Source organism: Oryctolagus cuniculus, chromosome 15, assembly GCF_051225735.1.
Source record: "Oryctolagus cuniculus isolate XC-2025 breed Fujian yellow rabbit chromosome 15, ASM5122573v1, whole genome shotgun sequence".
In the NCBI taxonomy this organism is placed as follows: domain Eukaryota; kingdom Metazoa; phylum Chordata; class Mammalia; order Lagomorpha; family Leporidae; genus Oryctolagus; species Oryctolagus cuniculus.
The window spans coordinates 80,496,192-80,505,058 of NC_142881.1; the positions used below are offsets into that span (position 1 = coordinate 80,496,192).

Below are 8,867 nucleotides of genomic sequence, written 5' to 3' on the forward strand. Positions count from 1 at the left end.
GGCCTTCTCTGTGTCAGTTCTGAGCGCCCTGAGCCTGGAATGGCAACTAGCACGTGGTTGGGGTGAGGGTGCCCTCTCCCTCTCTGCTGCTATGTTGCCTGTCCACAGGAAGTATGCTCACTTCTCTCTGCTGCTCAGAATCAACCCCTTCCCTGGAATTGCTCCATTGCTTACCAAGTTCGTTTTTCTCATGAACTCCTCTCTCTCCCTCTCCTGACCAGAGCAAAATACAGATTTTGATTAAACTTTCTTTGGGAGAATTTCCTGGATCCTTGCACCTTACTTGAGACACAGGTAGATTTCCAAGTGGCAGTAGCAGTGGAGCCTGCGGCTGGAGGCCCAGGCAGAGGCTGCCCCCATCAGGGGGTGGGAGATCTCCTGGCCTCCCCACCTCCCAGCCCCTGCTGTATGACCGCAGTGAAGGAGTGAGCTGTGGAGGCAAAGGCCCAAGGTCATCCAGCCCCCAGCGCTGAGACACCCCTAATGTTCCAGTTTTCCCTTCTCATTCTCTCTTTAGCTGTTTCAGCTACAGAATTGGGTCTGATTTAAATGAAAATATGCATCCAGTAATATGCCCTTTGCCACTGCAACTTGTACCTGCACGCAGACAACAGAATTACACAATTTCATTTCCTACTAAAAACTTGTAAAAAAAAAAAATCTCACCTAGGGGCCAGCATTGAGATGCAGCAGGTTAAACTGCCACTTGGGACACCCACATTTCATACTGGAGTGTTGTTTCCAGTCCTGGCTGCTCTAGTTCCAGTACACTTGGGAGAGAGCAGATAACAGAGCAAGTGCTTGGGATCCTGACTCCCATGCGAGAGACCCAAATGGAGTTCCAGGCCCCTGGCTTTGGCCTGGCCCAGATCTGGCTGTGGGGGCATCTGGGGCAGTGAATTGGCAGATGGAACATCTCTCTCTATCTCTGTGTTGCTCTGCCTTTCAAGTAGATGAAAACCAACAGACTTTAAAAAAAAAAACTAAGAATATCTCTTGAACAACAACCACTTTCCTTTTTAATGTTTTTTATTGTGGTAAAATCTATATGACCAAACATTTGCCAGTTTCACCACTTCAAAGCGTACAGTTCAGGGCCGTGAAGTTCATGCACAGCCAGAGGCACCCATCACCGCCATTTCTAGAACTTTCCAGGGACTCCAAACCAAAACTCCCCGTGTATGCAGTCCTACCTCCCCCTCCTCCTCCCCCAGTCCCTGAGAACAACTAATCTACTGTCTCTGTGGATGTGCCTAGTGTAGATCTTTCTTGGAACAGAATTGCACATTTATCTTTTGCACTCTGCATATTTCGCTCAGCAGCACGTTTGCAGGGTTCATCCGTGTTGCAGCCTCTTTCAGTAATCCCTTCCTTTTGAAGCCTGAAAAATATTCTGTGTTATCAGAGTAGCCTATTTTACTTCCGTTCCTGTGCTGACGGACCTGTGGGTTGCCTGCACCTCTTGGCTGTAGTGGGTGCTGCTCTACAGTATGGTTGAGTCCCTGCTGTCAGTTATTTGGGAGCGTGTACCTGGGGTGGAGTGGCTGGGTCTCATAGTGTGTATTTTTTTTAACTCTTTGAGAAACTGCCCATCTGTTTTCCACAGTGGTCACAACATTCACATTCCATCCTGTAAGCAACCATATTTTTTAACTTAAAATATTGTTGGATTCAATTTTATCAGTAAGCATTCTTTTAAAAAAGTTATTTATGTATTTGAAAGGCAGTTACAGAGAGAGAGGGAGAGAGAGCGCAAGAGAGATCTTCCATCCAATGGTTCACTCCCCAAATGGCCACAGCATCCAGGCTGGGCCAGACCAAAGCCAGGAGCCAGGAGCTTCTTTCAGCACTCAGGCCATCTTCCACTGCTTTCCCAAGTGCATTAGAAGAAAGCTGGATTGGAAATGGACTTTGAACTGGTGCCCACATGGGATACTGGCATCACAGGTAGCGGTTTAACCCTCTACGCCACAACACTGGTGCCCAAACAACCATTTTTAACATTAAAAGTTTCAGTAATAATTTCCCAAGTTTTCAGTATAAAACATAGTAATTATAGCACTATTGGAAAGTATAGGAATAAAATATATTTATAATCTCACTGCTTGAAGGTAACAACGATTAGTATCTTATCCTGATTTTCTTCTAGCTCCTTTTTAGGTTTTGTTTTAAATATTTATTTATCTGAAAGGCAGAGTTATAGAGATGGAGAGAGAGGAGGGAGAGGAGAAAGAGAGAGAGAGAGGTCAACCATCCACTGGTTCACTCCCCAGATGTCCACAACAGCCAGAGCTGTGCTGATCCGAAGCCAGGAGCCAGGAGCTTCCTCCGGGTCTCTCACGTGGGTTCAGGGGCCCAAGGACTTGGCATCTTCTACTACTTTCCAAGGCCACAGCAGAGAGCTGGATCAGAAGTAGAGCATCCAGGCCTCCTGGCTTCAGCTGCAGCATACCGGCTGCAGCGGCCATTGCAGGGTGAACCAACAGAAAAGGAAGACCCTTATGTCTCTCTCTCTCACTGTCCACTCTGCTTGTCAAGAAAAAAAAAGAAGAAGTAGAGCATCCAGGACTCAAACCGGCACCCATATGGGATGCCGGCCCTGCAGGTGGTGGCTTTACCTGCTATGTCGCAGCGCCAGCCCCCCAACTCCTTTCTACACTTTTTTTTTTTTTACATGACAGATACCAAACTCTAGGTTGCAATTGTGTAGTCTGGGTTTTCCACTCAATAGTCTAGCATTAACACTCTCGCACCTCATCAAAACTCTTGCAAACATTCAAGCTAGTCATTCCTTATTCTTCAAACAGATTCAGTGCTGAACCCCAGCACTGAAGTCAAGTCTCGAGCGTTTGCTTCCACTCGCGTGCAGCATGAGCCAGCAGGAGATTGGTGTGCGAGTGCCCTGACACCACTGGCCCAGAGGGAGCGCCATCCTCAGGTGTCTTGGGAGGAGTCAGGCAGTTGAGATAGAAGAAAGACCCTGGCTTTGTTGGTGGCCAGTTGAAAGGAAAGTGAGGGTCATCTTTTGTCACAGAGGGTGGTGGGGAGCGGCTGTGTGTATGCACCTTTTGGGCAGAGACAGTTTAAATTTAGGGTTTACGCATGAGCTTCAAGGGACCAATGGGCCCCCAAATTATTTGCCCCACTGAATGTGGGGGTGAATATTCTGAGGGAGATGGTCCCCAGTCTTCAACTCCTTCCTGGGCCCCATGATCCCAGCCTGGAGTGGCTCTCTTTGCTCCTGTGGGTTGAGATGGCTCCTCTTCTAACTTCCTTCCTGCCAAGCTTGGGACAACCTGACCACTTCCTGAACAGGGACACCAGGGACAGCCAGGCTGGAGCCACCTGCCTGGCCCCAGAGCAGCCCAGGCCTGCCTCTGGGGCTATCAGAACTCCGGGCCATCCTGGGCAGGCCAGATGGACTGCATGATGGATGGCAGGGATGGTTTGTATGACTCTGCAGAATGGGCAGGTGCAGGTGCCCCGGGGGCCACGCTGTGGGGCTGACAGCAAAGGGTGCCATCCCGTTGATGATGGCGGTTGCAAGGTGGGGGGAGAGGATCCACTGTAGTGTGGCCCTGGCTGGGCTGGGGTGGGGGTGGCATGGGGGGGTCTTTTCCTAACAGGGCTTGGTTTTTCTCGATGACAGTGCTGCCATCCCCGGAGGTTTTGATACCACAAAGTGCAAGACGATCTTCCACAAGAACACTTGCAGCTACTCCGTGGTGGAGCTGGAGAACCCGGACAAGGAATGTCCAGTCAGCTCGTGGATCCTGTGAAGAGCTAGCGGCCCCAGGTCCTCCCGCGGGCCCGGACAGCCCGATGTACAGCCCTGCTTATCAGTAAAGCATGTGTGGAGCAATCACTCGGCTGTGTATGCATTGATTGCGCATTTTAAAGCATGTGAACTGAAGAGAAGAAAAGTGGAATAAAGGTTATGCCCATGTGCCCGCACCCAGCGTCCCCCGTCCCAGCGCCGGGCCACCCCTGTGGTTTCTGCCTGCGGCCTGCTCTCTGCTGGGCAATGAACACAGTCTATGAGTCTTTGGGATGAGATGGATCCTTTCCCTGTTTGGGGGTGTTTGTGTTTATCCTCCCTTCCCCTTCATGGGCGAGGGGCCTCTCTCTCTGCTGTGGCTCCCCACGAGCTGCTGTGTTTGCCTGAGGATAGAACAGGTCAGAGCAAGGCAGCCGGGAGAAGTGTCCAAGTCCTGGTACAGCACAGGGTTAAAGAGGCCAAGGCTGAGAGGGCGTGGCCTGAGGGAGCCAGGGCTGATGGGTTGTGGCCTGGGGAAGCCTGGGCTGAGGACCTGGCCTGGGGCAGCCAGGGCTGAAGGGGTGTGGCCTAGGAGCAGCTGGGGCTGAGGGGCATGGCCTGAGGAGTGAGGGCTGAAGGGCGTGGCCTGGGGCAGCCAGCTCCCCTCCCAGACCACTGAAAACAGTGACTTAAAAATGCACTGTCAACTTCTGTTCAGCTGGGCCAGGCAGTGAAGGGGCACTGGCTGGGTATACGTGACAGGTCACCAACAAGCCACTGGCCATCGGCCTCACAGCGTGTGGGCAGCTGATAAAGAGCATTCTCTCCCCTCTGGCCCGGCCCCATCTATGCAAACAGGCCACGTGGACGCGCTGAGCAGTGCAGCCGGGCCCCTCGGCGTCTTTGTCCACTCTAGATCGTGACTTCAGTTATGTCCAAGCCTTCCTGCAAACTCCGCGCCTGCGTCACGGGCATAGCCGTGGGCTTCTGGAACATTCCCCTACTGAGCCCCTCTCCACAGCTCACCTTCTGTATCCCTGCCGGTGCCTCCGCCACTTTCTACTCGGGCTGCCTTGCCCCTTGTTGAGTGGGACCCATAAGACCCCCTTTGGGGGCCGTCATTGTGGTGTGCCGGTTCGAGTCCCAGCTGCCCCACTTCCTATCCAGCTCTCTGCTATGTCCTGGGGAAGCAGTAGAAAATGATCCAAGTCCATGGGCCCCTGCACCCACTAGGGGGACCCAGAAGCTCCAGGCTCCTGGCTTCATCCTGGCTCAGCCTTAGCCATTGAAGCCATTTGGGTAGTGAACCCGCAGGTGGTGGACCTCTCTCTCTCTCTCTCTCTCTCTGTAACTCTGCCTTTCAAATAAATGAATTAATTGTTTTAAAGCTCCTATTACGATATTCCACTTGGCTGGGAAAAGTGGAAGCAGTTGTCAGTGAGTGTGGAGCCCCCTCAGGTATCTGGCTACAAACACACTCAGAATCCCAACGTGGTAACGCGACCCTGGGAAGCTGGTGTGAGGAGGCACCACAGGGCAGGCAGGGTGTGCAAGATGGCCCTTAGGGAGCAGCTAAGTGTGCCTTGGGAGTGGTTCCAGGGAGTTGGAATCTGGGTTGACATTAGCTATTTACCCTATGCCCTTATAACAATGGGAAGAGGTTTCACTTGAGTCTTTCCAGGGATCGCTCCTCAGTCTGTGTGTATACCGGCCCGAAATGTCAAACCCTGGACCCCAGTCTCCAAAGGCCGACCCTCTAACAGCCAACCTGAGCACCTTTCCCTAAACAAGCCACCCATGAAGAGACAAGGAAGAGGCCTGCCTCCTCCCAACATCGGGTGACATGGAGGACCTCAAGGGTCTGGTGGACCAAGCCCAACACCTGTCCCTGACCCCTAGTCCAATGGGCCCGCTGCTGGTGGTGCTGATCTGTGCAGCCCTGATGTTAAACTCAGGCCGCCGGTTACCAGGCTGGGTTCCAGGATGGGCCCAGTGATTTGGCTTTCTGTCCGGGCACACAGTAACTGGACTGGACCCTGGGACCAGCCCTTCAAGGATGCAGTCAGGCAGCTGGTAGAGCAGACTAAGAGGACCCTTCGACTGATCATCGCTCTGTTATACCCATTGTCGCTGCGGTAGCTGGTGCGGCTGTCGCCATCGTTTCCCTCGTCCAAAGTGTTCAAACAGCTGACTGGTGAACAACGTCACTCAGCTAACGGCCACTCCCCTGTTTACCCAAAACCAAGCCACCAGTCAGATCAAAACAGCGATCCTGGCCTTGGAACAGGGGTTGGATTCACATCAGAAACAGATTGAACTGCTTTGGCAGACCATGCACCCCCAGTGTGACGTTGGCTTCACAGATGGTTCTGTCGCCAGCGTGCCTGTCTTAGACTGGGAAACTTGGTCTCATACCTTGTCAGCCTGTATTGGGGCTCTTGGATGGGCAGTTTTCTCAGGCGCTCTTCAGTTTAACCCAACAAATTCTAAAGCTTGACGCTACCCACATTTCTGCCCTGGTAGTCACCACCTTTACATAGGGCCTGGGTGATAACTGGTGGGGACCCGTGAAGTTTTGCTTACATCCCAACATGTCGATTATTGCAGAAGGGGGCAATAAAAAAAGTCTCAAGAAAGTGCAATTTCTTGTTTTTTTTTTTTTCATTTGTAATGTTTTTAATGAAGATTTATTTTATTTTATTCGAAAGGCAGAGCTACAGAGAGGGGGAGAGAGAGATATTCCATCCACTGGTTCACTCCCATATGGCCACAGTGGCCTGATCTGGGCCCAAGCCCAGAGCTGCTACCGGGTCTTGTATGCTGGTGCAGCGGCCCAAGCACTTGGACCATCCTCCGGATGGCTTTCCCAGGCACATTAGCAGGGAGCTGGCTCAGAAGTGGAGCAGCTGGCTGTGCTTTAACTGCTTTGCCACAACACTGGCCCCAATTTACAATTCCTTTTACTGAAGATTTGTACAAACTGCCTAGTGTAGGTTGTTGCATGAAAGAAAACCAAATTGACAGTATTTCGAGTTTACTAAGTCCTACATTGATTCTGACCAACTTGGCCTTTTACCAGTAAGTTGGATGCCAGGAAAAGAAGTACAGATTGGAGATCTTGGTGGGGGGGGGGTGCTGGTGGGGAAGGAACAGACAACAAAGAGTGTGAGAGCTGGAAGGTGGAGCTACAGATGACCTAGTCCAAGCCTTCATTCCACAGTGCCGATACTGGATCGTGGGCTCCTGCACCTGTCCTAACCACTTGGCACTGGTAAATGGCAATGGTTCTTTTCTCTGAGCCTATCATGGTGCTCCGTGGCCCTTGTTAGAGTTATCCAAGGTTCTGATACTTTGTGAGTTATTGAGGAGTGTGAATGTGGACTGAGGATCTTCAGGGAAGTTACTCCATTAGAACGTTCATTTTAAGATGGAGTGTTGGCAACTGAAAATTTATTAATACAGTACAGGAAGACTGTCGCTCCCCCTCTTCGTGGAGGATCGACACTAGACCCTGTGTTGTTCTTTCATCTGCTCGGCCCTCCCCAGGTTTGCTGCTGGTTCTTCCCGGGTTGGCTACCGACCCTTCCACCTCCGTGGAGGGGCGGGCCCCCTGCCACTTTCCCCACTTCCGCGGGGGAGCGGCACACCGCCAGCCGGCTCTCTTGGGGGCTGCTCAGGTGTTCCTTCAGATAGATGTTCCTGGTGCATGTTGTCTCTCTCCTCCTTTATAGTCCTCTTCCACCAATCCCAACTCTGCTACCCACACACCGAGTACGCTGCTCTCCTCCAATCAGGAGCAGGTCCTACAGTTTATTGGTTGAACTGGAGGCAGCTGTGTAGAAGCTGTTACTCCCTTCTCAGCGCCATATTGTGGGAGAGCAGATGCATAGAATAAGTCTTAATTCCAGTAACAGTCTAGTCCGAGTTGCTCCCCACAGAAGACCACGCCGGTCTTGGCTTCAGAACCTGGGACTAGACATTGGGAGCCTTAGTTCAAAGCCCCAATGTTACCCATGGCAGCTCTTGCCCTTTAGAATGGTCAGTTAAGCTGTGTGGGCCTTTGTGGCTTCATTTACGAAATGAGGGTGCTTCAATCAACCGATACTCAGGTTTTCAACTTCAAATTATGGTGTGTGTGGGTCACAGGTGGTTAGAGATCTTTGGAAATTTTTTGGTTAAACCATATGATAATAACTTAGCTTGCTTTGTGGTTAATTGCTCAATTTTGGTTCCATGATGTTTGAACTTCGGAATTGTATTCATGCAAACCATAGTATAAGTATGGTATATGTTGTTTATAGAACTCCTCTTTGAGGAGATATTAGGTTCTGTTTGAGGGTGTGTGTTTTTCTCTCCCTCTTTTTTTTTTTTTTTTTTTTGACAGAGTTCTCTCTCCCTCCTTTTAACAACCACCCCCTGCCCCACACTGAAACAATGATCATGGATCTAGAGGCAGGGAAGTTTTAGAAAGCACTAAACTTTCTAATTTCTTCTAAAAAAAATAAACATTTAAGACAACCCTCACTTGGAGGTGGTAGGAAGTAGTTTGGATTATTATTTTTTAAAGATTTACTTATTTATTTGAAAGTCAGAGTTACATAGAGAAGGAGAGGCAAAGAGAGGGAGGTCTTCCATCTGCTGGTTCACTCCCCAGTTGACTGCAATGCCTGGAGCTGTGCTGATCTGGAGCCAGGAGCCAGGAGCTTCTTCTAGGTCTCCCACATGGGTGCAGAGGCTCAAGGACTTGGGCCATCTTCTACTGCTTTCCCAGGCCATTGCAGAGCACTGGATAGGAAGTGGAGCATCTGGGACTTGAACAGGTGCCCACATGGGATGCTGGCACTGCAGGTAGCAGCTTTACCCACTGTGCCACAGTGCTGACCCTGAATAGGTTGGATTATAAATGTGAAGATAAGTAGAACTTTAAGTTTTTATTGATTTGAGTTTTTTAGATACAATTTGGTCCAATTTTACAGGTAGCAGAACTGGCAAAAGTATGTATGCTTGGGTTATAGTAGAGTGTTTTGACTATTGAGTTTTTTATTGTTAAGTGGAAGATTGGAGAAAAAGCTGATATTTATCAAAGCACCACCTCTTCCCCATAAGTGTG

At 50.4% G+C, this 8,867-nt stretch overlaps 1 pseudogene; it reads left to right on the plus strand.

Moving 5' to 3' along the window:
- The window catches only part of LOC149122096 (beta-microseminoprotein-like), a 50,077-nt pseudogene extending 46,129 nt beyond the window's left edge, over positions 1-3,948 (plus strand).
- Positions 3,949-8,867: the final 4,919 nt, after the last annotated feature.